Source organism: Protopterus annectens, chromosome 13.part0 (assembly GCF_019279795.1).
Source record: "Protopterus annectens isolate FY-2018-M chromosome 13.part0, PAN1.0, whole genome shotgun sequence".
NCBI lineage: Eukaryota > Metazoa > Chordata > Ceratodontiformes > Protopteridae > Protopterus > Protopterus annectens.
The window spans coordinates 364,145,452-364,168,534 of NC_056747.1; the positions used below are offsets into that span (position 1 = coordinate 364,145,452).

The 23,083-nt window shown below is 42.6% G+C and overlaps 1 protein-coding gene across 3 annotated transcripts in view; it reads right to left on the bottom strand.

The window, feature by feature from the left end:
* The window catches only part of REXO1 (RNA exonuclease 1 homolog), a 1,211,359-nt gene that overhangs the window by 1,100,633 nt on the left and 87,643 nt on the right, over window positions 1-23,083 (bottom strand). The window lies entirely within an intron of this gene.

Below are 23,083 nucleotides of genomic sequence, written 5' to 3' on the forward strand. Positions count from 1 at the left end.
TGAAGGAACACCCTGTTCTTATGAACCACCAAAAAAGGAGGACAAGCCATAAGGGTATGAAGCTCAGACACCCATCTGGCAACAATGCAGGCTAAAAAGCAGCCTGGGTCTTTTTCAAAAACAAAATTAAGATCTCGGGGAGGAGGAACAGGCTTCCTAGAAGGCCTAATATGAAGGATACCATTAAAGGAATTGTTTAGCTTCAAATATAGAAGCTAGAGTAGGTAATAAAGGCAGAGACAAGCAGAAATAGCTGATAAGTGAGCCTTAACAGACTAAGCCAACCCAGCACTGAGCAATTCACACATAAGAGAATTGAAGGCACATTCACAGAAAGTGGATCCAAGTTACGAGGGACACCAAACAGAAAACCTCTTCCATTTGGATAAGTAGGATTTCCTAGTAGTGGGTTTCCTGGCCTCCTGCCGGACCCCAAGCACATCCTCAGAAGAAGAAAAAAAAGTATCTATGTAGAATCAAAATGCTACTACCCGCAATGTCAGATGAAGACTGGACAGGTGGGAATGGATGAGAGATCTCTTGTCTTGTGCAATTAGGTCCACCCCTGTGAGGTAACTTGTGATGATTGCCCTTGGCTTAATATATTAGAGGGAACCAATGCAGCCTAAAGAGAATCACCAACAAGATTTTTGAAGCATCCTGTTGTGTTCTGAATAGGACTTTTGGAATGAGGGAAAGGGGAAGCATAAAGAAACATCCCTTTCCAAGAAAAAGGGAGGGTGGTCCACCTTCAAAACCAGATGACCTTTGACTCTGGCACAAAAAAGAGGAAGTTGTCTTTTCAGAAGGGAAGCAAAAGTTCAACTTCAGGAGTACTTCACTGGTGGACAATGTCCAGAAACACATCCCTGTGAAGCATCCATTCGTGGGATTGAGTTATAGGCCTGCCACAATGTTTTGACCTGAAAGGATGTATACTGCCTGAAGAGTCACTTCAAACTGGATAGCTAGTTCCCACACTAAAAGTGCCAACCAGCAAAGAAGGTAAGACCTTGTCCCTCCCTGTTTGACATACCACATTACTGTGGTATTGTCTATAAACACCTTGAGAGGTATTGCACTGAAACTGGGATGAAAGGCCTGAATAGCCAGCAGAAGAGCTCTCATCTCCTCAACACTGATGTGGTCTGTTGATGAGGTGATCAAGACTCCCTGCACATTTAGGGAGTGTAACCCATCCCACATCTGAGGAGTCTGTGAACAGCTCCTGAGAGGGAAGAGGTGGATGTAAGGGAGCCCTGGATTGAGAGTTAACTGCTGAATCCACCACTGAAGTTCCTGCTTGAGACATCAAAGAAGAGGAACTAAAAAAAAAAATCAAGGGAGTAAGAATGCTGAAGCCAAAACAACTTTAAAAACCACTGACATTTTTTCATGTGGAATTTGGCAAAAGGGAGCATAGGAATCGTGGAAGCCATGAACCCCAGAGCTTTCAGTAATTACCTTACTGATACCAAGGGCAGAGGAAGAAAAGACTGAAAAAAGGAAAGGAGAGGTAGGGCCTTAGGAGGAGGCAGGGATGCCAGCATAGGAACAGTCTGGATTCTGCATCCCCAGAAAGACATGATCCTGAGGAAGAGTCAGAAAGGACTTTTTGGAATTTATACTGAACCCCAGGCTCCGCTGAAGGGAAATTGCAAAGTGAAGATTTTACAAGGTCTCTGGAGAGGAAGCCTGAACCAAGAGGTTGTCCAAGTAGGGAAAGACTTGAATCAACCTTAGCCTGCAAAAAGCAATCACAGGAGGAAGGTATTTGGTGAATACCCTTGGGGCAATAAAAAGGCAAAAGGGCAAAGCAGAAAAAGTACAGTTTTGTACCTACCATAAATGTAGATGTTCGAAGATCCACATTGCTGCAGTCATAACCTGTGGGTAGTCCGCTGTCCTCGGTCGGCCCGAATACCAAAGTATTAGGCTGGCGTCGGTCATGGGCGCTCAGATCTGACGTCAGTGCGTCATGGTATTAAAGCGCATGACCGACGTCATATCCTCAGTCTTTTCTTGCCCCAGATGTCAGAAGGCCCTAAAAAGAAAGGGCACAGCCAAAAATAGAAAACCCCCCAAAACCCATGTACAAACAACATCTACGACCCAAACCATACAACCACTCCAAACTACAGAGGGGAAGGAGGGAGGGTAAACTGGACTGCAGCAATGTGGATCTTCGAACATCTACATTTATGGTAGGTACAAAACTGTACTATGTTCTTCATCTCACATTGCTGCAGTCATAACCTGTGGGTAGAATCCCAAAGTAAGTGTAAGGGGAGGTTGGCAAAATCATAAAGCATTGGGCGCTGCTAATATGCCCTGTAAGACTGCAGTGGCAAACCCAGCCCTAGATTTGGAATAAAGAGGGAGATGGTAATGTTTAGAAAAAGTGTGCACTGAACTCCAAGTAGCTGCTTCCAAAATATCTTTAGTAGCTATACCCCTTAAAAAAGCAGTAGAAGTGGCAGTAGCCCTAGTGGAATGAGGTCTGATTCCAGCCGGAATCTCCTTACCATGATGAGAATAACAACAAGCAATACAATGGCCAATCCACTTAGAAATAGTTTGTTTTGAAACAGGTTTCCCCTGAGAACCCAAAGCAAAAGAAACAAATAACTGTTGAGACTGTCTGAACCCTTTAGTCCTGCTCAAATAATAACGCAACTGCCTGTGAATATCCAAAGTGTGCAAAATTTTCTCCCCTTTATTTTGGGGTTCAGCATAAAAAGTAGGCAAATGAATAGATTGGTTCAAGGCCACATTTGAAACCACTTTAGGCATAAAAGTAGGGTTAGTACGCAGAGATACCCTATCCTTATGAAAAATCAGGAAGGGTTCAACTGCCATTAGAGCCTGTAATTCAGATACCCTTCTAGCAGACATGATGGCCAACAAAAAAGCAGTCTTCCAAGACAAAAACTTTAACTCAGACGTAGCTGCAGGTTCAAAAGGAGGTAAAGTAAGTTTTTCCAACACAAAATTGAGATCCCAGGAAGGAGTAGGAGCTCTACGCGTGGGTCTTATGTTCTTTGCCCCTCTAAGGAATTGCTTAAACAAAGGATGAGAGAATAATGGTGGGTCACAGTCATAGTGAGCAGAAATGGCTGCAGCATGAACTTTTACAGAGGAGAAAGACAAACCCTTGTCTAATAATTCTGTAAGATATTGAAGAGAAACACTCAAATCAGGCCTGGAAACATCAAAGCTCTTTGCTTTGCTCCAAATAAAAAATCTCCTCCATTTATCAGCATAAACTTTCCTTGTACTAGGCCTTCTGGCCTCCAAAATAACATTCAAAACTTGTTGAGGAAGCTGCGCCTCCAGGTTCTAGAACAGAATATGCCAGGCTGTTAGATGCAGGGACTGAATCCTGACGTTGAGGAAATGATTGCCTGCCTGAGACAAAAGGTGTGGAATTGAAGGCAAAGGCCAAGGAGGCTCCCGTACTAAACTCCTCAGCAGAGGGTACCAGTGCTGTCGAGGCCAATCCGGAGCTATTAGAATCATGGAGGGCTTGTCTTGTCTGACCTTCAAGAGCACCTTGGGAAGGAGAGGCAGAGGAGGAAAGGCATAAACGTGAAGATTGCTCCAACTGAATGATAGAGCATCCACCTTCCAAGCTGTTGGATGAAACATCTTTGTGCAAAACTTTGGCAACTGGAAATTTAGTGGAGAAGTGAACAGATCTATGTCTGGAGTCCCCCATATCACTGTCAACTGTCGAAATACATGAGGATCCAACTTCCACTCGTGGGGATCCACCATCCGTCTGCTCAAAACATCTGCTAAGGAGTTCTGTGCTCCTGGCAGAAACCTTGCTTGAAGAGTGAGGTGCAAACTGAAAGCAGTCTCCCACAAAATCATAGCTTGCCTGCAAAGAGGGTACGAATGTGTTTCCCCCTGCTTGTTGATGTACCACATGACAGTTGTGTTGTCTGTTTGAATCAACACTTGTCCTGGGTGAAGTAGATCCTTGAAAGCCATCAATGCAAATTGGACTGCTAACATCTCCTTCAAGTTGATATGTAAATGTTGAAGTCTGACAGGCCACGTGTCTTGAACCCATTTTCCATTGAGGTGTGCTCCCCAAGCCTTGTCCGAGGCATCTGTCGTTAAGATCGGACTCGCCTCTGGTCAGGTCACAGAGAGTCCCTTGTTTAGGTGACATTCCTGGGCCCACCACAAAAATTCCTTTTGAATGCAAGGTATTATCTGAATGACAGTGTCCAGATCGTGGCAGTGTTGTGTCCATACATTTTTGAGATACCATTGTAACTTCCTCATATGCAGTTTGGCATTGGGAAGCACCAGAATACAAGATGCCATGAACCCCAAGGCTTGAAGGACTGTCCTTGCAGTCAGCCTGGACCGTAGAGACAATTGTTGGAAGTAAAGTGTAAGGTTTCTTTGCTTGTCCAGGGTCAAAAAAGCCATCTGGGAAGCTGTATTCAGTCTCACACCCAGAAAGCACATTTCCTGAGAGGGTACTAGACTGGACTTTGTTTCGTTCACAGAATACCCTAGGCACCTTAACACTGCCATAACATACTGTAGATGGTGTAGTAGCTTGTCTTTGTCAGGCAATCGTCCAAATAAGGATAAATTTGTATTCCTCTTAACCTTAAGAAGGCTATCACCGGAGCCAGAACCTTTGTGAACACCCTGGGTGCAGTAGATAAGCCAAAGGGCAATGCAGAGAACTGATAATGTAAAGTCCCAGCCCGAAAACGCAGGAATCTCCTGCAACTGGGCCTGATAGAAACATGAAGATAAGCCTCTTTGAGATCCAGAGTTACCATCCAGTGATCTTTGCCCAACAGAGGCAGAAGTTGTTGCAACGTCAACATTTTGAATTTTGGAATGTCCAGGTATGTGTTGAGAATAGATAAATCCAAAATTGGCCTCCAAGTGTCTCCTTTCTTTGGAACAAGAAACAGGCGAGAATAAAATCCTAGGCCTACTTCTGACAGAGGGACCTGCTGTATAGCCCCCATTTGAAGAAGTAAAGAAATCTGTTTGTGAGCCTCTACCCTTTGCTGAGGAGGAACGTCTGACATGCCTTTGAAAGGAGGCAATGTGTGGAAATAAAACTTGTAGCCTCGGTCTATAATGTCCAACACCCATTTGTCCTGGATGACTAAAAGCCAGTTTTGCTTGAAGAGTGCCAACTTTCCTCCCAGAGGAGCTGCCAGACAGGAAGGATCTGGCAGCTGAAGATGTAGGTCATTGGGCCTGTTTACGAAAGGACTGGCCCCTGCCCTCCCCTGTAGATTGTGCAGGGGAACTCCACGTTCTAGGCTTGAAAGAACCCTGAGCTCTGCCCCTACCACGTCTAGATCTGCCCCTAGACTGTAAATCAGAAGAAGGGTAAGCCCATCCCTTAGTAGGCCAATTCCTGCTAAACTTAGGGGGCTGCACCTGCAAAAAATCTTTAACAATCTGCATAGACTTAGCTTTGTCTTCCATTTTCTTTAAGACAGACTCCACAGGAGAACCAAACAAAACTTCAGACTGCAAAGGAGCATCCAAAATTCTAGCTTTAACATGCTCTGATAAGTTCTGATCCTTAAGCCAGGCGTGCCTGCGAATAACTGATCCAGTGGCAGCCACCCTGGAAGAAGCCTGTAAAGCATCGAAACCACACTGCAAAGAATGCTTACCCACCTGATCAGAGGCATGAACCAATTCCTGTAATTCCTTACACTCTATGCCCTCTGCCAAAGCATCAACCTTAGATTTTAACTGAGTAAGAAGAAAATTCTGGTACTTCAACATATGAAACTGGCAATTCAAAGCCCTCATTGCTAGAGTGGAAGAGGTATACACTTTTTTTCCCCACCTATCCAAAGCTCTAGAGTCTTTATCCATAGGAACTGGATTCTTTACAACAGAAGCCCTGACACCCTTAGGTCCCTGGCTAATAGTTTCTGGGTCAGCCCTTGGGCTCTTATACAGATATTTATGAGCCTCTGGCACTCTGTAATACCTATCTGGTTTAACTGGCGCAGGAGGCAAAGAGTCTGGATTAAGAGAAGCCTCCGAGAAAACATCCTGAACAACATCCAAAACAGGAGGTATAGCCAAGGGCCGATGTTGTGGCAAAACAAAAATTCCCTAAGCCTCTTTCAGGAATCTGAGAAATCCTGACCTTCCCATTTAAAATGCTCCCTCATAGAATGCAGGGTTTCTGAAAAAGAAAAATCCTCTGGAGGAGAAGCAGAAGGACTGGAATCCTCTGCGTCTGAATCAGAATAAGGAGCAAAATCCTGAATGTCTTCAGTCAAGACTCTGAGTAATCAGAAGCCTGTTCCAAACTTTCCACCTCTGGCTCCACCCTAGGCCTCTTATCTGGAGGGGGCATAGAACCCCTGATTAAGGAAATCAAATCTTCTGCCATTTTAAGCATGTGTTGTTTAGGCACAGAACCTGCAGAACTAGGACTGACACCTGAGGAAGGCAAACCAGGCCTGACCTTGGAAGGTACCTTAGAGACAGAAGGAGAAGGCCTAACCACATTAGGCAAAGAAGGGAGTACAGCAACCTGAGAGGCCCCCTCAGCCTGACCTGACTCCTGAGTGGCCACATCCTGCAAAATTAACGGCTCCCCCTGAGACTCAGCTGAAACCTCGGCTGGATCCACAGATTCCACCGTAGTTTCTAAAGAACCGGCGTCCGGAATGGACGACTCATCCTGTTTGGACCTTAACGATATTTCTTTACGCTTCTTAGCGGTAGCGGGCGTCGGAGGATCCAACGGCATATTGTAATTACACCGCTTACCGAAGACAAGCCTAGCGTAGTCTAACCTACGTTTAATGGTGCGCTTATTAAACCTAGCACAAAAGCGACACCCGACTACGTCGTGCTCAGGCCCCAAACAAGGAATACAGAGAGAGTGGTAATCCCTATGCGGTATCTGTTTCCCACAAGAAATACAATTATTCACTTTTTCTGACATCCGGAATTAACTGAGGCAAGAAAAAACAAAAATATTCCCCAACGGGGTACTTAGCCCAACTTGGTTTCGGTCTGAAACTCAGAATACGAAAATTTCAGAACGCCGAACGGCACTTGCAAACGCTGCTTCTGCTTCGGACCATGCAGCAAAAAAGACTGAGGATATGACGTCGGTCATGCGCTTTAATACCATGACGCACTGACGTCAGATCTGAGTGCCCATGACCGACGCCAGCCTAATACTTTGGTATTCGGGCCGACCGAGGACAGTGGACTACCCACAGGTTATGACGGCAGCAATGTGAGATGAAGAACATCTAAAAATGTTAGGAATCAACAGAGAAAAGTAAAACTTCCTGAAAAGGGTATGAATTGGGATATGGAGATATGCATCCTCTAGATCCAGAAACACCATGCAAGACTGAGGAAGCAAAAAAGGGAACCAAGTCTGAAGCGACAACATTCAGAAAGAGGGAACCTTCTGAAATGTATTTAAATGAGAGAGGTCTAAAGTTGATCTCCAAGAACCCTCCTGAGATTTCCAGACCATGAAATACCCTTGGCGGATAACAGACAGAACCCAAGAGTTCTGAGTAATCTTTAACCAAACAGGGAGAGAGAGGAATGTAGTTGGGAAGAAAAGGAGAAGAGTCAGACAGCACCTGGTGTATCAGGAAAAGGTCTGAGTAGCTTTAGCAGGAGGAGCCTGCTTTCCAACCTTTCTTGTCCTTGGGGGGGGGGGGGGGGGGTAAGACTGCCTATGAACAAAGGCTGGCTTATTGGGATAATGTCTCTGAAACTTAGGGACAGGAGAAACAAAAACATGTTTAAGCTCCTGTAAAGCCTTGCTCTTATCCTGAAGAGACTTAAAACGGCAGCAGCTTCACCAAATAACTGTTTATTATCCAGAGGAGCATCCATCAACTTAGCCTTAATATCACCAGGCAAAGGTTGAAACAAAAGCCAAGAATATCTCCTCAACACAAACCCAAAGGTAGCATGCATGTGCTGCATCACAACTACACCTGATGGAATGACGAGCCACCTGGGAGGAAGTCCCTAAGAGGGAAAGAGAAGAAGTCTTCCCTTAAGAGTCAGGAAGATCAGACATTACCTGTCAGGCCTGGGAAAGAAGGACCAACTTGTACCTGAGCATATGGGTCTAATAACTGACATATGGGTCTGATAACTGGCAGCCCTAAAAGCTAAAGCCGCAGAAGTATAACCCCCCCCAACCTTTCCATGGTTCTGCTATCTTTATCAGAAGGCACTAACTTAGGAGGAGGTAGCAACCAAGATGGCCTGCCAGAAGCCACAGTTACCACCATGGGGTCAGCAGAAGGGCACTTGTACAGAAATTTACAGTCCTCGACCACCCTATAAAACCTATCAAGTTCCTTGGGAGTGAGGGGCTTGGAGTCACGAGCATTAGAAACATTAGAAAAGGCATCCAACAAGGCAGCCAAAATAAGAGGGACAGCAGAAGGTCTGGGAGAATCCATCTGCAGGAGCTCATAATACCTTTTCTGTACCTCAGAAACCTAAGCGCAATCCCACTTAAGTCCATCATTCTACAGATTACATCCCTAAAAGAAATTTCCTCAAAAGAAACATCAGGACTTGTAGATTCCTCTTCCTCAGACCCATAATCTAAAGGAGAAGAAATCTGAGAGGAGTAAGCAAGGGACTCCTCATGTGAATCAGCCTCCTCCTCAAGAGAGATCCTGTTCACTGGGTCTTTTTTAGGGGAGTACAGGACCAAGACGGAGCTGTGACAGAAACTCCTTGAAGAGGTTTTAAACCCATCAAAGTATTAAACAACCCCTGAGTGAATTTTTGACATTTACTCTGTGGGTCCTTAGAAGCTAGAGTAATACATTTAGTCTTCTGCTATTTCTTTAAGGGATAGTCTGCCTTATAGGTTCATAGGTTGGTACTGGGCTATCTGCCCTAAGGCATATATTAGCCCAGCCATGTTGTGCGGTATTCACCGCCTCTTTAGTAGTTCCCTAGACCCTTGTACTAGTAGCTAGTATCCTTGGCCCCTATCTAGTTGTGCTGTTGGTGTGATCCCCGGTGTGAACTTTCTGTTACCCATCCACTCATCAAGGTTCCTCTTGAAGAGTGATAGTGAGGGGCTCTGTCTTATGTAGATCGGGACCCTGTTCCACAGTAAGGGAAGTCTCTGCGAAGGGAATCTATCCCTCCAGCATGTTCTATTCATTGTTGTGTTGAGGTTTATATCCCTAGACCGTGTAGCTCGAGTAGATTTGGTTTTGCTAAGATGGAGCATGTCAACAATTCCGGGTTGGACATGGCTCTCTGTACGTTACACAGAGATCACCTCTGAGAAAGCGGTATGCAACAGAGAACAGTCTTAGCTTTTTCAATCGTGCTGCATAGGGCAACTGTTTAAGACCAGTAATCCTCTTGGTTAGGTACCTCTGTGGTCTCTCCAGCTGCTGGAGATGTCTAGCCAGGTACATTCCAATTGGTGCATTGTACTCAATAATGGGTCTGATGAGGGAAGAGTAGAGGGGCACCATTACATCCTTAAATCTTGATGCGAACCCTTTTGTGACCAGATGGGTCACATAGAAGGATTTTCTAACCACTTTGGCAACATGGTTATCAAAGGAAAGCTGACTATCTACTTGGGTCCCTAGATCCCTTATTTCTTCTTCAGATTTCAGGGGATTACCTCCTATGTTGTAGTTTGCGGGTACTCTGTTTTTTCCAAAGGGGATTACTACGCATTTTTTTGCATTTAGCTTGAGACCATGGCTTTGACACCATGCATCAGTCTCATTTAGGCCCTTCTGGAGGATCTCCATGTCGGCCGGAGACTCTATTATAGCACCCAGTTTGCAGTCGTCTGCAAACTTAGTCAGCCACAGCCCTTCCGTGCTTGCCTGTATGTCTGAGAAGTATATGCCAAACAGGAGGGGCCCCAGGACAGAGCCCTGAGGCACACCACTCGTTACTGGTCTGGATTCGGACATAGATCCCGCTACTCTTACTTTATGGGATCTGTCTGAGAGCCAGTTTGCGATCCATCTTGTGACGTAAGGGTTTATGCCCAGGCTGGTGAGCTTATCAATAATAAATGAATGGGGAATGGTTTCAAATGCTTTAGCAAGGTCAAGGTAAGCCATGTGTACCTCCTTTCCCTTATCTATAGCCTGAGTAACTGTCTCAAAGAAATCCACCAGGTTCAGGAGGCATGATCTGCCCTTGACGAAGCTGAACTGTGTGGGGTCCAGCGACTGGAGGTTCCCAATCTCTTCATTTATGAGTTCCATAATGATTCGCTCCATAGCCTTACAGATCAGACTGGTCAGGCTTATTGGTCGGTATTTCCCAGGGTCAGTTGTGGCCCCACCCTTGTGTAGCGGGACCACCGTTGCCGTGCGCCATTCTATGGGCACATATCCTGTGGAGAGGCTGAGACTGAACAGGGTATTAAGATGCAGGGTTAATTCCTTTTGGAGCTCACGTATGACACAGCCTGGGAAACCATCTGGTCCCATGGAGGCAGTGTTTTTAGCTTTAGATAGAGCCTTGTTAACCAACATATCAGCAATAGTTGGACTTACACAATCCCCTGGAATGGTAATAGGCCCTGTAGGTGTGTGTGTGGGGGGGGGGGGGTTTGCACTGAACCTGTCAGCCAAGATGTTGGCAATGTCAGAAGGGTCAGTGTATTTTGTTCCATTTTGTACTAGCTCAGAACAGACCTGAGCGTTGCCATTTAGATTTTTGACGTAGCCATAGAAGGCCTTATGGCTATCCTTGGCATCCTTGGCAACTTTATTTCAAAATTAGCTTTAGTTGACTTGATGAGGGCCCTCAATTTCTTACTAATGCTGATCAGGGATGATTTTTCTACTTGAGATTTGGCCTTTTTTTTGTATAAGTCTCCTCCTTTTATTGTAAAGTTTGCTTATGGCCAGGGTCCACCAGACTGGTTTCTTCTTGCTTGAGGAAGGAGTCTTGGTTTTATTTCGGATAGCACGGTCCATGCAATCCTGAAGATGCATACAGAGTGCCTTGGTGTAGGATTCCGCATCCTGGATATCATTAAACTTCTGCAAGGGAATAGTGAAGTTTTTCACTTCAGATGCAAGTAGTTTGAAGTTTGCTTTGGAAAGGTTTTATGAAATGTAGAAGGCTCCAACCCAGAATGACATTCAATAACTGTAGTAGGAACTTCTTCCCTGACTAAAATTTGAGGAACACCCCTAGGCCCCTCGGAAATAAACAGCCTCGGTTCCCCCAAACATCTGATGCAGACATCTGCAAAGTCTCCAAGGGCATGCCTAAGGTTGGATTCCCCACCGGCCTCTAAACCTGTCGCGGCTGAAGAGTTCAACAATGGAGTAAGGTGAATTTCTGGGCTTTCACTCACCTTGGAAGAGACGTCCAGCAGAGACTGTACAGGAGGAGAATCCATCCTAGATTTCTTGGCCTTCTTCACAGATGGCTGCCCCGGGAGCAGGAAGTTCCTTCCATTGTGTTTTTAGCTAAAAGCTTAAGACACTGACTCTCCATATAAAAAGCTAAAGAAAAAAAGCCTACTACAGAGGGTTTTGGGAACAAACGCCTGACAGGCTGAACAAGGCGTATGGTCATGGAAGGCACTGAGGCAAAACAAGCACTGCTCATGACAGTCTTTATGGGAATTCTGTCCCCCACACTGGCATTTACCCTTCTTGGATGATGTGAAACCCCCACAAGCAATAAAAAAAGATAGATAAGGTAAAATAAACCCCAATTGGGCATTTATCTGCAATGGCTTGGTGAATCAGCAACGGAATGGGCATTCACACCAATGATCAAGAGGTAGTGTTCGGACTGGCAGCACAGAAGTTCTGAGGATGGTACATCCAGATGTCACTTTTATGCCTTACGCCAGAAGCATATCTTAAAGCAACAAAGGCTTTGGTATACTGGCCAGACATCAGGCCGCCCTTGGCAGGTGATCCCTAATTTAATGAATACTGCAACAGTGAAAAAAAGGACATCAAATGTGAAGGCTGTTTTTGTTTCACTGTCATATAATAACATCATATGCAGTACACAGTCCATAACTCTTAACTGCCTCTGATTTTGCCTAATGTCACTGAATTTTACCTTATCCATGATTTTGCAGAACTCTGATTTTGCCTCATATTTTTAAGGTGTCCATCCCTCATAACACTTCTGATTTTTCTAGTAAATCACTAAGGATTACAGTCAGCCACTAATGGCAGATATTAGAGTTTCACAGTTCATAGTTAATTTTGCCTGGAAAATGCATGCTAATGCAAAACCTGTTCCATTAATAAACTGAGAATGCTACACGCAGGTTGAGTGCAGTAACATAATATTTACTTATTTACAAAAACAGAGAAAAGAGAACTAGCCTCCTATTGCAGGATGTACAAAGATCCAACTTTGCATCATCAAACTGAAAAACGTGGTGATGCAAAGATAGGAAGTGCTGGCTTCAAAGTTTGCAAGCAGGAAAATAACAGTAAAATGAAATAGAATATCCAGTAAATTGGATTTGCAGACCAGGAAACCATCCTGTTATTCCAGAAGAAAGAGAGATGCAGTTATGTGCAAAAATGGTTGCACATGATCTTTAATCTTCCTAGACTAACTGTACTTGGCTGGCATTGTCAGATTCACATCTGGCCTTATGTAAACTATAATCAGGAGTTTTGCTTTTGTAACATATAAGAATTCAGAATCTGGTAACCCTATCATCTTTCTGCAATTTCTAAAGTATTTTGAAATTTGCAGTCATTACTGTAACTGATAACTTGCTACATTTTTAACTATATATATGTTGTTTATTCATCACCACATATTTACACAACTTTTTTTTCTTTCCACGTAATTGTTCTAATACCTTTTCTGAATACTATCTACCAGCATTGTTTTAATGAATTTATTACTAGTTTGTTAATTTTAGCTAAAGATTATTCTTTAGACCACCCTTCTAGCTTGCACTGTGCAACTAACATCATGTCTCCTAACTCATTTACAGCCCAAACATGGATTAACCATATATCCATTCATTTTTACTGTCTTGTTAAGATTTTTTCCTCATTTGATCAGGTCAGACGTTTTCACTACAGTAGAAATCTACTACTAGTCTTGAGGCTTTTCGTCTCTTTCCCAGCTACCCTCACATGTTGCTGATGGAAGAGGCTGGGCATTGGCAGAAGACAAAGGGCTGGTATCAGACATCATCAGAGAGAAGGATTTGCAGGAAATGAGCATGGCACAATACCTCTATAGTTTGTGGTGGGGAGGATGCATGTCACCAGTACCAGTTTTTCAACATGTACTCACAATCACATTGTTAATTCAAAAGAGGTAATTGGGACCAAGTCTCCTGCAACTGCAGCCAAAACACTCTTTTAATACCAAGTCTGCCAGGAACAAGCATATTACAATATCAGACTTCCCTGTGGCACTGTATTATAGAAACCAGTCTCAAAGTCAGCTGCAGGCTTATGTTTACATCCCATCATACCAAATCGGACTTCTGATTCTACAGCATTACAGGCTTGGTAAATCTGGTGACAGGGTTGCCATTTTTTTATCATTCTTCCACTTGGCTGAAGGTTTCATCTGGTGCTATCTACTCCCATAAATATGTCAAGGTACAGGAAAGAGACAGTCAGTGCATCATTGTTTGCCATCCACCAGATTGTGCAAGGATGTTCATCCAGGCTTTTACTGACCTCCTTGTCTCCACTATATTATTGTCACCCAGAAAGCAAATTCTGGCTGACTTCAGTATTTGGGTTTTATGGAGTCATTAACTTGTCTAAAAGAAGTACTGTGTAACAGGATGGAATATGTATTTGCTCAGGTGGACAACTTCGCTGCCCACATATATAGGCTCATGCTGGACTTACTCCTGTGATAAGTAACATGGAGGAGAAACAGTTTGCCATATAATCTGGCGATAACTTCACTTCTGTTTTACTAACTTTATCTCATGTGATGCTCCAGATCAGAGTCTGATGGTGCGTGGAAATCAGAGTCACATTACATCTGATTCACATATTTCTTCATTTCTTCAGCATTAGCAGAATTTTAGTGAAATTAATGCTAATGAAACTGTTGTAATCTACAATGCCTTGACAGTTTCTTTCAATTTCCTACCCCGATGTAGCATATCTTCTGTACATCTTTGTGGTAACTAGCCATGGTTGATCTTGAGCTCCATACAGTAAGAGGTAGTGGATGGAAGTTGCAGCATAGATAGTGTCGCACAAACTTGCTGGAAAGCACTGCTCCATCTATCAGGCTGGGAGTTACCAGGAAAAAGTAATTATTTCTAGCCAGAGACATCTTAGAAGTAGTGAATCATCAGGAATCACTCTTCTGGGTAGGAAAGGCTTAACTACCTTTTTTCAGCTTAAGTGTTTGAACTCACTGCTCAGTTCTCTGCTGCTAAGCCTGCATCTATCAGAACCAGTGTCCGCCTGGTTCAATCACAGTGACTTTCAGTGGCTCAGATAAGTGCTCTCTGTTGTTATTGGTTTGATTTTAATATTTACATTTATGAGAAGTTTATCACTTTGGTTTCCAGAATATGGGTAACCAGTTAAGGACCAGACTCTTGCCCTACCAAGCCTGTTGCATCCTACTTAGATGTACTAGGTCTGATCCTTTATGAAATCACTAGGCAGTCTCTTATGAATGGTGTTCTTCCATCATTACTACATGAGGCTTAGGTTACTCCTATTCTTAAGGGTGGCTCAGATGCTGATTATTTGGATAATTACAAATCAATTTCAAAACTTTCCACTTGTTGGTAAGGTACCTGAGAATTTCAAGTATGAGCAAATGGATTCCTACAAGAGTGTTAATTAAATTCATGTACTATTAAAGTCTGGTATTCGGGCCAGACATAATACAGAGACGGTTACTATCAGGGTGTTTAATGATCTCCTTGTTGCTGGAAATCATCACAGCTCTCTCGTCAGCATTAAACATGGTGAACTACACGATTTTGGTGAGCAAACTGAATTCTTATCACGGTATAGTACTGCAATGGTTTGCCTCCTACCTTTCCTGCCATACTCAGAGGGCTGAGTCTGGATTTAACAACTTTCCCTTCCCTCTGACACATGGGGTGACTTATTTATTTTACATTTGTTTATCAGGAAAGTCCAACTGGACACAGGTCCTTTTTCAGCAAAGGCCAGAGGAGAAAAGCTCCAGCAATAAGAAATACACACATTGTAAAAATGAATAAAAGTGGTGACAGGGTGATGTAGGCTTCAAGTCTAGCCTTGTTACTGTTCACCGTGTACTTGCTATTGTGCAGAGAAGTCATTCAAAGAAGGGTATTAAACCATCATTGTTAAGATGACACACATGCATACCTCTTCTTTCCTCCCATTTCAATATCTGTATGAACTTGCTTCAGACCTTCTATGCATCAATAACAGGACAGCCAACAAATCAAAACTCAATACTTTCAAGAGTGCTGTTATGGCCACCACTGTCACCATTCACAATTCTTCTGCCACACTTTTGTTCTGTGACACTGTAAGCAGCAGTGACAAAATGGAATTTGTGCCAAGGGTGTGAAATGCAGGGGGGTGATACTCAATAGGCTCACTTTTAGGGGCTAGATGTCTGCCACTGTCAAGATCTCAAGTTATTAGCTGATAAATATCTCTCAAATTAAGTGGGTTATTCCTCTAGCAAACTTAATTGTTGTAGTGCGTGCTTTGGTCTCTTTACGGCCAGACTACTGTAATATCTTATACCTAGGATTGACAAACTTTGAGTTGGGCAATCTGCAAATGTCTCAGAATTCCAGAGACCGGCTACTTACTGGGGTACTGCAACACCACCACATTATGCCCACATTGCAGAGTCTATACTATCTGCAGAATGACTCCATGATCGCTTAAAAAGTTATTACCCTGGTACATGCTACCCTACATAACTTGGGTCGCTCTTACCATAAGGAACTTCTTAAATGGTTGCACTGCACAGTTAGACTTGTAAAGGTCCTAGTGGTTGTTAGCCTAGTATATACCTATGAACTGATATTAGCTTGTTAATGGTTAAATGTTTCACCCAAGGGCTGTTGAAGGTTCCAAAGAAACAACTGGATTCTTCCAGCGAAGTCTTTGGCCTTTCAGGATACTTGTCTCTTGAATCTCATGTCATGGTGGATGAGACCAATCCCTACCCTCAATGGTTTTAAGAGGTAATTAAAAAAAACTCCTCTTTAACTTGGCTTTTGAGAATTAGTCACTTTATTTTCTTACCTTATATGTTTTAAATTGTTGTTTACTATATATCAGTCTTTTAATTAATTTGTGATCATGTTTAGCTGATAAACATTTAAGTAAAAGTGAAAATGAAAACTGAATTTGGCAGTGAAGGCAATGGAATGTAGATCTACTGAGAGGTTTAAGAGCATCAAAGTGCGCAAGCAGTAGAGCAGATGTAACACATACATAGCCTTCATGAATCAAAAGCTCTTTTGTACTTTGGAAGAGATAGGCAGGGAGGGAAAACAGTATAGTGCACGATCTGCTTGCTTCTCCCAGGTAGGGAAGGGTAGTTTGTGTGCATTCAGAGGCATTCAAGGTAGTGTAATCTCCCTTGTGGAAAAAAAAAAGACCACCACTCATGCATGGGAGAATGGACAGGTTTGTATGAAGGAAATGCCCCTTACAGAAGTGAGGAGACACCCTGCACGCACAGCCCACTTCATGACCTTCCCTAGCTATGCACCAAGTGCATGTGATTGCGGTTGGGGAGACAAACTTCAAGCCACCCCTAATGGCTGCCTTAATGCGGACTCTTCTCGTCAGTCTTCCTCCCAGGGAAGGGGGCTGACAAACCAAGAGGGAATCTGATAATCTTGAGGTGAAGTCGGGAAAAATCGCAAAAACTTCTTTCACCTAAACAATATATACACCAAGGTATTTCAATAGTTTTTAAATTAATTTTTATGGAGGGTCTGCAGCACTTCAGCTGACTTCCTTCGAACTCAGCAAATACCTTTATGGAAATACAACCTGCAGAAATGTAAACAGTATTTCAAGTTAAAACTGGGAATTATACAAGCACTACCACCACCACCTTTTCTATTCTGCTTAGCTAGTAACACCCCTCAGTGTGCATAAAGCACTCTACTTTCTCTCTTAACAATACATCACTCCCATGTGTCCAGGGACTTCCACTGCTTAAAGACTTAAATATATGGTTTTACATCTCTCAAATCACAAACGCAGTCGTTACACGAGTCTTTCTTGCATTACATTTCACTCTTACAATACCCCTTGAAGTTTTCACCTCACTGAAGGATGTTACATGTGATGTTAAAGGTTCCTCCTGGAACCCACATGCATCACTACTAATTAAAGACGGCACAAAAAAACTGTACTAAATATCAGTTGCCTTTATTGCCTTCTTTACAGACGACCCTAATTACCAAATATGCGTGTGGATCCTACAGCCTACTATACTTTTATTTCAGCCCAAAAATTAAAAAAAATGTACTTACCTAGATAAAGGTCTGTGTGTTTGCTTCCGGACTTCCTCGATGGAGGGATATCGGATCAGACTTCTGCAACTCTCAGACTTTGGATCCAAAGCTCAGGTCCCTCCCCTTACCCACAATGCTACGCAAGAGAATTACCTTAGATCTATACTTTACCATAAAAAAATAGTCTCTTCTACATAAAAGCATGAAAAAAATACATGACACATTGATTATAAACCTAGAGCTTGAAGAATACATGACTAAGCCAAAGCAGATATCATTGCAGTCATTCCGGGAGCCAAGGGTAAAATAAAAGGAAGGAGGGTAGTTAAGGAATGACAAAAGCAGACCACACAGATCATTATAAGTACATAACTGTCATCTCATCCTTTTGCTCCTTAATGGATGGAACAGAGTCACAAGATGCTATTGGTCTTGGGAAGTCACATGGAAGGATATTCTGGAGGATAGCCAGACCAACTGAAGTTGTAGACCTTAACTGCAAATGTGACTTGCAATAAGAAATGAAGGTATGGTATTTGGACCAAGCAGCTGCAACACAAATGTCACCAAGGGATACTCTGGAGAAAAAGGCCAAGGAGGTAGTCACTGATCTAGTCAAGCAATCTTTAGGAGGTTTAGGTAAAGGCAACACCTTCAGTTCTGCAGACATATGAAATACAATCAGATAACCCACAGGGAAGAGTAAGTTTAAATACCCACTTTCCCAATCAGTTTGTGGAAAAGGAAACAGTTGCTCAGTCTCTCTTATCTTCTTAGTTCAGAGTTGACAGTGAGAATCCAGCAGGTGTAACATGCATTCTCCTTTGTTGGAAAAATTTGGGAAGAAAAAACAAGAAGGTTGCCAGACTACTTAAGTGATGATTTAGAAGTCACCTTTGGAAGAAAGTAAGGACTAGTTTGTACAGTAACTCTATCCTTGTGGAAGACAAAGCAAGCAGGTTTAAAGAAAAGGTGTGTAGTTCCAAAACCCTCTTAGCAGAAGTGACTGCCAACAAAAATAAGGTCTTCCAAGCCAGATATTTCAAATCAACCAAAGCTGAAGGTTCAAAAAGGGTGCTGAGTCAAGGCCTGTAAGAGAATGGTAATATCCCAAGGAGGAACAGGGTCCTTAAGGAGGTAACTAGAGAAGAAAGTTACTTCTAAGGAAGGCATTAGAAATTTTAAGGGAAGTGATGAAGACTGATTTTTCTCCAAAATGAAAACTGGAGATGGCTGCAAGATGGATTTTGACAGTAGAATTGTCAGCTCCATTGTGGAAAAGAGACACCACAAAGTCAAGGATTGCCAGAAGAGGGGCTTAAAAGGGGTCCACATTTTTACTGAAGGCCCAGATGGAAAATATCTTCCATGTGCTCTTATCCTTCTGGTAGAGGGTCTTTGTGTGGAGGTCTGGATATGAAGGACTTGGGGGGGGGGGGGCTCAACAGTCTAGTAATCATTGGAATTGGAGAAATCATGCGGTCAACCAGAGGGCTAGAATGTCCAGGTGAGGCGTTCCAGACAGGTGGCAGAGAAGATCTGGCGTATAGTCCAGCACCCAAGGAGGGTGTATTAGGTGAGACCAGACAAAGGGAAACCACACCAGTCAGGTCCAGAAGGAAGCAATACAGATCACCATAGCCTTTCTTGCTAATGCTTTCTGTGGCAAGTTGTGTATAAGAAGAGTAAGGGGATAAGGCATACAGGAGCTCAGGGAGCTAACTGTGGGTCATATCATCCCTCAGTGACTCCTCCTCCTGGGGGATAAGAGCAAATTACCTGCTACACTTGGTGTTGTAGAGGTAGACAAAGATCACAGCAAAGTTGAACCCAGTGGCTGAATGTGATCAGACACTGCTGGGTTGACGGATCACTCGTGGGAGAGAGGAGGATAGACCTGATCAACCTGTCTGCAATAACACTTGACTTCTCCGGTATGTGCATTTCTATCAGAAAGCAGTGAGAAGGCATCACCTAATGTCACAGCTTCTTGACACAGGCACTAAGATTGTGTTTCCCTGTTTGTTGATGTAACAGACAACTTCCACATTACCTGTCTGAATGGGTGACATACCTGTGGAGAGGGAATCCTGGAAGGCCTGCTACATTACGAGGACTGTCCTCATCTCCAGGATACGGATGTGAAGACTAGCCTCTGTGGGGGACCAAGTGTCTTACACAGTCTTTACCATGAAATGCCCCACCACTACTCCACCTGGGAAGCATCTGTTGTCACCAGAGCCTGGGGAGAAGGTAAAATAAAAGGATGACTTTAATAAACATGGAGAGTCTAGCCACCACAGAATCACAGAATATGAGTTTTGCAGTTTTTTTGTGAGAGATTTGGAAACTCATGGGCTCACATCTAATTGACCATTGTGCTATTAGGGTCTACAGAAGCATCCTCATGTGGTATCTTGCAAGAGAAACCAAAGTGATAGCAGCTACCATCTAACAGAGAAGACACAAAAATCAACTTTGCTGGTGGCTTCTGCCAGGAAAAAACTGTTATAACCCATATGTGGAGAGTGAAAATCTTAGATTTTGGCAGTGTGGCTATTTGAAGGTTAATATTCACATAAGCTTCAATGTATTCTATGGTATGGACAGGGTGAAGTTTAGACTTGGTTGTGTTCAAAATGGTGACCGACTGTGTGCAAAACTGAAGCAAGGAGTCTCTGGAGCACAGATGATTCCTGATGTGGGGAAGAGGGGTTATGAGCCAGTCGTCCAGGTATGTATGGGAACACTTGGAACACCCTGCAGTCTGACATGAGCTGCAGCCACTGCCATACACTTTATAAAACACTAGTATTTTAAACAGGTTTTAAATCAATGTGTTGTTATATGTTGGATGTTTTATGTTTTTATTCAGCAAAATGAATAATCTATAACCAGTTTTGGTTCCTAAATGTCATGTATACATATTTTTCTTAGCTTAGGTTGTAACAATTAATTCATTAATTGGTTCATAGGTTCATAGGTTCATAGATTAGTACTCTTTTCATTGGTTGATATGCAAGAGAAATAGTATATATAGAAGGAGTTTCATTCAAGCCTGCATCTGCTGAAGTGCATGTCAAATGAAAACGTACTTGAGCGTTAATGGTGTCTATGTATTAAACCTTTTGTCAAAGATTGTCCTCTCAGAGTTTTATTGCTTCACCTTTTTGTTGGGCTGGATTTGGAATACTTTATAAAACACCCCTGAGGTCTGTGGTGAGACCAAAGTGCAGGGCTCTGAACTAGAAATGACTGGGTCCCAGCCAGAAGCAGAGAAAATGTCTGAAGCATCTGTCCATTTTTACATGGTAGTATGGGCCCTGAAGGTCTAGTAAGCACATCCAATCATCCTTTCTCAGCAATGGCAGAATGGACTATACCATGATCATCAGGAATTTCATTTGTTTCACGTACTGGTTCAGATTGCTGAAGTCCAAAATGGGCCTCAGACCCCATTTTTCTTTGGCACCAAAGAGAATCTCAAGTAAATTCTAGACCCTTGATGACCTGGTGGGATCTCTGGACAAGTCGGCTGTCTAGCAGCTTTTTTTATTTCTAGTGCAGCCGTTTTTCTGTGGTAGGATGGAACATTAGAAAGATATCCTGAGTGAAGGTGATGACACAAAGGGAAAAGAACATCTCCCAATAGCCCTGGTTATGATCCTCTGCACCCAACCGTCTTGAGTGATGGACGTCCAGGCCATGGGATGCAGGGATAACTGCCCACTCCTCTACCTCCACAGTGCAGCAGTTAGGCAACCATTCACGAGTGCTGTTAAGGCCAATTAATCAGGGAACAAACCTAGAGAACCCTAGTTTTGTGGATCATCTCTGCCACTGGGGCAATGTTTTCCATTACAGCTGATCACAAGAAGTGTCAGGAGCAAAATCTTGCAATTCGCAGAACCATAGCATCTTCCCTCCCTTCTGGTTCTTAGAGAAGGACCTCTGTGGGATAGATTAATGGAGTCGTACACCACACTGATTTTTCCTATCTTGTTCACTTCTGGATTAACTCAATTTAACCTTCAGCCCGAAAAGTGTCGAACCATCACAGGGGTCATTGATAAAGGACATGACACAAAGTCACACAGGCACATTTAGGCATGTCTCCTTACAATTATGCCAGTGCACACAGTCTTGAATTGCCTTCTATCATACTGGGATTGATGAGAAGCAGTCGTAGCGGACGAAGATCATGTCTTTAGATCCAAAGTAGACAAACCCCAGGAAACACAATGTAAACAAGATAATTCCAACGGTGCACCAAAACGCTGTGAATAATCCAACGAAACTGCTGTAGTTTGATTCTTTATTGGAACAAACAATCAAGGATAGTAAGCGCTTTCACGTCCTTCCGACGCTTCTTCAGACTTCAATAGTACTCCATAGAATCCATCTCTTAAATACATGCATAGTTATCACATTTGCATTGTTAATGTATTGATATTGCTGAATTAAAGTGCTAGTGCATATTCATTCAGACTTGTAAAAACTCTAACCACTAGAACAACTAAAATCAATCCTAAAAACTATATTCAAGTCCATGGAATGTCTGAAAAATTTATGAAAATATATATATGGAGTATAATATGACGCTAAAACCACAATGTATAAAAAATATATATATATAAAAATATATATAAAAACGATAACATGTAAAATAGAGGTCTATCTAACTAACATAGACAAAACATATCAATATATTAAAACATGTGACAAGTTGTGTGATTACCTAAATATATGTATGTCAATGTTTAAATGACCTGGCTGCTAAAAAAGGTCTTAACGTTATTTTTTCATTTAGCCCATATTTGTGTGACTGTAACCTAAGAATCCATTTGCTTTCTATTTCCTCTGTATAGTTCTTCACATCACCCATCCTACTAGTTTTTCTCACTAATTCTAATGCTCTAAACCTAAAACTATGTGAGGATCCATATTCTATGATATGACGTGCTAGGGGGGCATTGGTGGTATTTTCCTTATTCACTGCATATATGTGACTAATAGAACCCTTCGTGAACGTATAAGAGAACACATATATGCAGTGAATAAGGAAAATACCCACCAATGCACATAGTTTTAGGTTTAGAGCATTAGAATTAGTAACTGCCTAAAAAGAATCCCTATGGGATGAGCAACAGTACCAGCAATGCTCCTCAAGAACTATTGCAATGAGTTACATTCAGGCTGTCAATATTCATTAAACTGTTAAAAAAAGTCTACTTCTCTCACTTTCTACTTTACTCATTTTAATTCTTCTCTTTTCCCTTGGCAACTTAATTTACTCTTCTTCACTCCCCATTTCTCTACTGTCCATTTCTATCCTTTTTTCTTTTTCTTCCTCTTTTTTTGTAATTTACCTTACAACAAACTGCTTTCGTCTAATTGTCTTTTGCTTTGTTTTTACAAATTTAAAATCTTATGCAACTCTTATTAACCTTTGTTGTAACTGTTTTTGTAACTTTGTCTGTAACTATTATTTGTGGCTTTCCCCCCAGGCCTCTGCTGAAAAAGGACTTTCATTCAGTCGGACATGCCTGGTTACCAAATGTCAAATAAATAAGTACATTCCCAATTCTTAAA